Here is a 7,058-nt window from a genome sequence, read left to right on the forward strand (position 1 = left end):
ATGGGGTGAGAATTTGTGTGTGATTTGTATCAAACTAGGTGGCAATATAAAGAATATAAATTGCAAATGACTAAAACCAGGAGAATACTAAATCTTTAATGCACGTACTTTCTCGTAGAGCCACTTGCCTGGCAGCTTCAGAGGGAACCCAATATATGTCAGCAAGGATATTGCCTCTGGGCTTCCATCCAGACATTTTAAAAGCAAAGAAATCACACAGGGAACATTGTAATCTTTGTTCCAGGGCCACCAGAAGGAAAGAATGGGGGGAAAAAGAGTTTGGATGATGTACTACAATTTCTGTTTCTCATTCTGACCTATATTGGAGTATGTGAAAATATAAAACAAAAAAAAATCAGCTTTCCGCTTTTTTCTTCTTTTTTAAAAGAAATCTTCTGAAATGTCAGATTATTGTCTGTCTAGAAGAATTTTGTGACAGATGGCAATGCTCCTCCAACACTACCTCATATAACATATAGGCTAAAAAACCTACTGCTGTCCTCCAATACTAATGAATCTCTCTTCTCTCCACTCCCAGGCTGTACTTTCAAAAGCCATCCTTCAGGCAAAAGTGCTCATTTTAGACAGCCTTCCCTCACACAGCTTTCATTAATGTACATCTCTGTTATCATGCTGAGCTGATGCTGATTAAAAATAATCAGCCAAAATAAACAAAAGAACCAGAGGGCAGCAGAGCAAAGTGTATGTGGAGGAGACAGGGTGAGATGCTGAAGTCAACACTACAGTGGAAAGAAATGTTGATAAAAGAAAATCTTGAATTTCTTCTGAGCTCATTTTCTCCATGCCCTGTTGAGTATAATTCTGCAGATACCGTGCTAGGGAAGAGTCCTCTCAGAACCTTCTAAGATGCTCATTTTCAATAAATTGAGACAGCTGGGCTCAGCTATCTTGAAGTACTTCTCTGTCAATATCTTATATGCCCATAAAATACGTTGCAAACTCTTTAAAGCAGAGTCCAAATGTCCTCCCCAGGTCATTTGGTTAGTAGTGTCATCACCTGACAACTATCTCAGTACAATGGCCACCCTAAAATGTTGACCTCATAGAATAGAATGGTTTGGATTGGAAAGGGCCCTTAAAATCATCTAGTTCCAACTTCCCTGCTATAGGCAGGGACACCTCCCACTAGACCAGATTGCTCAAAGCCTCATCCAGCCTGGCCTTGAATGCTTCCAGGATGGGAGTATCTCCATCCCTGGGGACCTCTTTATGGTGATTTACATAGATGTCTGTCCTCAGGGATATCTAAAGCTTTCATTAGGCTCAGATCTGTAACATGGCATGACACAGATCTCTAAAAAACAAATCAGCTGGAAAATATCTCCATGCCCTAGAAGCAATCATATCCAGGATATTTATTTTTCCAGACCATGAGTTTCTTCAGTGTCTTTAACATTTTTTCATCCCTTTGTAATGTGAGCCTGTGATGATATCTTGCTTCACAAAACAAGCAGATTTAAAGGAGGAATTATTGCACAGATTATATCTCCCCTTATGATCGAGTTCATCCCTAAAGTACTTTTTTTTTTGCTCAAGCCCTTCAGCACCCTGCCCTTATTAAGGAAATCAGGCACAAAAAAAAAAATAAAATGACAAATCTACAGGGTCTGCAGGTACAAAAAGATGGTAAAACATTGCAATTTAGCAGCGTTTTAGTCTTTATGGATCACACAGCACCACAGTAGTTTAAATTCTCTACTAAAATTACTGAAAGCATTTAGTGTACCTACTATGTCTACGGGCATTGGGCCAGACAATCACAGACACTTGTATCTGTGCCTTCATCTGTGAAGGATGAGTACATAACTTAGGCATGTAAGTCATCAATCACATACGCATGTCAGAATGCAAGGGTGTATTGTAGTTACACATCCAAGTGTGCTCCCACACCTCTCAAGCTTGCATTCCTACGTGAAAGCTTTATTTGTGCATCTCTGAAGCTGAAGGCCTTTTAGGTCTCGGGAAATAACATCTGACTCAGTTATAATGAAGCTGTGCTTTCTATCATTCATCTGCATAAATTCAAATATATCCAGAAGTTGAAGCTAGATACCTTAAAGATCAGTATTACATTGGAAAAAATTTTGTGTATCCAAGCTGAAATAAATTGCCTGAATTTCCTATTACAGAAATGACAACTTTCAGAATTATACTGTGTTATACTGCAGCATCTAGCTTGCATAATAATCCAGCTGTCCAAGAGATTACTTAGTGGAATCATAAGTGGTTTCGTAACCATCTTAATACAAAGAACACAAAAAGTTAAGGCTCCTTCCTCGGGTTCTTAGTGACTGACCCTCTGAAATCCAAAGCAGTTTGCTTGCATCACTCAGTGGTAGACAGCAGAACAGTAGCTGCAGACATCAGCCACTTTGCAACTGTATGATAATACCATTAATTAAGTATTGGCATGAGTCAATAACAGAATCCAAGAAGGTTTTAGATATGCACCAGTAATTTCTGTGTTTGAATGTGAGCAGCCTCTGGCACAAACACACTGCTGGATACAGAGTGCCTCTGTCTTTCTTCTTGATGGATCTACATCCTGGACAATGAACTCTGTTGGTAACAACAATAGTTGGAAAGGGGCATTGGTTTCAGATCAGCGGGTTGACTAAGCCACATTATATTCAAAATACAAAGTATTTGAATTAGCAGGGAAAAAAGACTTCTTAAAAATTTAGAAAGACTATGACACAAAATAGCAAAAGGGTTAAATATAAACTCTTTCATTGCTGTACTATCTTTTCTTGGTATTACCTGAGTTACATGAAGTCCAAAAGTCAACACATACGTCATTTAGGGCCACGGTGTTTAAATGTTTCTGTGGACTCCAATGCCAAAATTGTTCCGAAATCTTGTCCTGTTTTTTGCTTAATCTTAGAAGAACCCAGAAATTTCCAGTGTTTAAATTCCCAGGTACCTCTCTTTTCAGGTAAGCCACAGCTGTAAAAACCTCATTCTTAGCAACACTGAGCAGTTGAAAAGACAACAGGATATTTGCTACTTTGGAAGTTTTTTCTCATTTCTCCTTTAATAACTTATGCCATAGCTACTGTGATTCAGTTTTTAGCTCGCTTCCTCTGATATCAGCAAGGAGCACTTCAGGAATTCCTTCCACAGCCACATGAGGAGACATGACATGCGTTGTTTTTGGGTCTCACAGATCAGCTGAGCGCAGGCGTAGCTCCATGGTGGTAAGCTTGCCAGGACTTGAGGTGTTCCCGGGAGACCTGCTGGTGTCAAACAGTGCCTTGGACTACCTGCCCCACACAGCCCTGTTGCTAAATGCAGGTTAGACATAAGGTGGGCTTAGCTCATCCACACCCCATTATATTTATGACAAGCATGTGCGTGCATGGGGTGGGAAGGAGGGATGGAGGAAAGATCAGTGCAATAAAGACTACAGTGCTCATTATAAAATTCCCCTCAATTTAGGGTTTCTCCTTCATTTTATGGTTGAATGCTAAATATAAGAAGCAATCGAGGCAGGCTAGGCAGTTGCCTCCACACACCAGCAGCAACCAAGGCCCAGGCCAGGATTTCCATCTGTAATCAGTTGAGTTACAAGTGCCTACCTGGACAGGTTCAGGCAGAGGAAGGAGAGTACGCTACCCTTTCTATCAGTGCTCTAATTACAAAGATAGCAGACCCAACTCATGGCCACAGGTTATTCATAAGACCTTCCAACACTGAAATGTAGACCTGCAAGCAATTTCCTTAAATACCTGTTGTGTAATAAATGAGGGTTGCTCTGAAAATAATGCCTTCTATTTTATTATGCTGGTCCATGACATCAGAGGCAGATGATGGTGGTTTGGCATTAGAGGTTGAACCTTCCCACCAATATTCCATTGCATGTTGTTGCGATGTGACGGATGGCAGCAAAGGGACAGTCTGACAAAATGGAATCTGACATGGAAGGGTGTATGAAGCAAAGGTGTGTCACTGAATTGGAAAAAAAATGGCACCCATTGACACCTGCTGAACATTCATGGAAACCGGACAGTAGATGTCACACTGAGACAATGAGCGGCACATTTTAGCAGTGGGTCACCTCCACTGATGCAGATTTCTACAAGCACAGCATGTAGGCTCTTGTTTGTTGCTGGTGAAAATGCACAGCTAATGGTGTTTATTATGTTGAAAAATAGTATTTTGTAGCTGGGAACTGGTTCTATCAAGTAGTATTATTGTGCTATTTGTTTCTGTTGTAGTTTCCATGGAAATAAATAAAAGGCATTACTTTCAGAGCAACTTACATAGTGTAGGGTACAGTGTAATTACCGGAAACTGGAAGATGCTGGTGACTGGAAACAAAATTTTCCACAGAAAATGTAATAAGCAATGTCACAAACAGCACTTTCACAAAAGCAAAAAAGCCAGTCATCTCATGCTCAAGGTCTTCAAAATCTATAGGGAAACGGTTTCAACTGCAATTCCCAGTCAAACACAAGCCTAAAGACATCATGAATTCAGAGAAGCTTTCCATACTTCTTGTTGAATATACTTAGGCATCTCTAACCTCCCACCAGTGCATTCTGACATCTGGATTCCCAGCTTTCCCAGGTCCTCAGTGAGGAGGTTTTCCAGCTGTTATAATATGGGCAGGAGTTTTCGCAGGGATATTCCTAATTCTGAAGAGACTAATCTGTACAATGATATTTTTACTATTACAGCAATATTATTAGATTCATATAAAGTATCATAAGTATCTGCATAAACCCAAGATATCTCTGAAGAGCGGATATATGCTAACTCTTCCTTCAAATCAATAGGTATCTTTAAAAATTGACCTGAGATATGATGCATTTTCCCATGTTAAGAATTGGCAATCACACATGGATCACCTGCAGAAAGTGGGAGTGTTCAGCATCATCCAAGATCCCATCACAGATAGACATCTCAACAGCCATAATGGGTTTAAAGTCTGGTGCACAGAATGGCTAAATATAAGTATTGCATTTGAGCCAAGTAGAGTGGGTATAGTGGGATTCACTGCAAGAGAGTGGTGGGGGGAATAAATAAATAACAATTTTAATTTTAGCTATTTTTCTCTTTGCTTACAACACATTTGTTTTACCCATTAGAATCCAAAAAGCCAAGGTGGCCTTTTGCCAAAAGAGGAGTTGTGAGTATTCCACCACGTTCTTTCCCTTGCACTGACTTTGCTTTCTCACACAACTAACCCGGGTGAAAAAGAGTTTATTTATGTCACTGCCCATGAAGAAAGGCAGCCAGCAGGTTAGCTGAATATGGAAATCGCAGCTCCCCCTGGACTGAGCACACTCTTGGTCATTCTTGGTGTCCTGATGGACAACAGGTTGGCCATGAGCCAGCAGTGTGCCCTCATGGCCAAAAAGGCCAATGGCATTCTGGGGTGCATTAAAAAGAGCGTGTCCAGCAGGTCGAGGGAGGTGATCCTCCCCCTCTACTCTGCCCTGGTAAGGCCTCATCTGGAGTACTGTGTCCAGTTCTGGGCTCCCCAGTACAAAAAAGACAGGGATCTCTTGGAAAGAGTCCAGCGGAGGGCCACAAAGATGGTGAAGGGCCTGGAGCATCTCCCCTATGAAGAAAGGCTAAGTGAACTGGGTCTGTTTAGCCTTGAGAAAAGAAGACTGATAGGGGACCTGATCCAGGTTTATAAATATCTGAGGTGTGGCGGCCATAGCGGTGAGGCCAGTCTCTTTTCAGTGGTACGTGGAGACAGGACGAGGGGAAACAGACATAAGCTGCAGCATAGGAAGTTTCGCACGAATGTGCGTAAGAACTTCTTCACGGTGAGGGTGATGGAGCACTGGAACAGGCTGCCCAGGGAGGTTGTGGAGTCTCCTTCTCTGGAGATATTCAAGTCTCGCCTGGACGCCTACCTGTGTGACCTGGTGTAGAGAACCTGCTTTGGCAGGGGGGTTGGTCTTGATCTCTAGAGGTCGCTTCCAACCCCTACAATTCTGTGATTCTGTGATTCATCTGCAGTGAAAGTAGGGTGGTTCCAACAGCTCAGACTCTGCATGTGGTAAGACAACCAGCAAGCACCCTTACCTCTTCCAGCGCAGCAGGGTGGTAGGAAGAGAGATCCTCACTACACAGCACCAGGGGAAGAGAGCAGGGCAGGCAACAAAGGTACATATCTGCAGGCACCCAGGGCAGCTCCCAGTGATAAGGGAGCACAAGATGTCTGTGTCAGGCTGTGCTGCAAGTTGTGCCAGCTGGGGCCACGGCTCTGCATCTCACCCACCCAAGCAGTATCCATAGGAGGCTGCTTCCAGGGCAAGAGCGAGCCTTGGTAATTCAGTCACAGCTTTGCTTCAAGCACACCTTCATGTATTTTCCACATGCCAATCCATACCACTAAATTTGGGTTAACAAATATTGCTTAGACCTTTAACATGGCACTGCTGACCTGAAAAGTAAAGCCAAGCCAAATGCAAATGTTTTTTTTTCATTATCCCTCACAAAACAAACAAACAAACAAACAAAAAACTCTAGCTCCTTAAGCTCTATAAAAACTCTTTTTACAGACGTTATTATGCAGCTGACCAAAGGAGTTTTTCAAATCAAAGTTCAAAATTAACTAAATTTAAAAAATAATAAAATAATAAAATTCACCCAATATTTATGTAACTAAGATGGAAGAAGGGAGATTTCAAATTTGAATTTTGCTGTTTCACACTTCTGTTTGTGCTGAAGGAAATGAAATGTTATTTGTTTTGCATTGTGGTGGTAGCCCATTGTCTTTTGCCATACCAACGCCTTGCCCCACCAAAGACCATTTTGTTGCATAAACAAGACCTTACACACCCACACCTCTAAGGCACCTACACACACCACCCATGGGTACAAATAAACCTGCAATCTCTATCTTGTCTCTACGTAGGAGAGCACGGAGATATAAGAAAATTGCATGGTTAAGGGCACATACCTTACAGATCATGGCAAGGTTACTGAGTTGAGTAAGCTTCTTATTAGTACTCTAAACATCATATGAATTAGATTTTTGGTGTTGTTTTGGTTTGGTTTGTTGGGTTTTTTTGTTT

Source organism: Meleagris gallopavo, chromosome 1 (assembly GCF_000146605.3).
Source record: "Meleagris gallopavo isolate NT-WF06-2002-E0010 breed Aviagen turkey brand Nicholas breeding stock chromosome 1, Turkey_5.1, whole genome shotgun sequence".
Classification (NCBI taxonomy): Eukaryota; Metazoa; Chordata; class Aves; order Galliformes; family Phasianidae; genus Meleagris; species Meleagris gallopavo.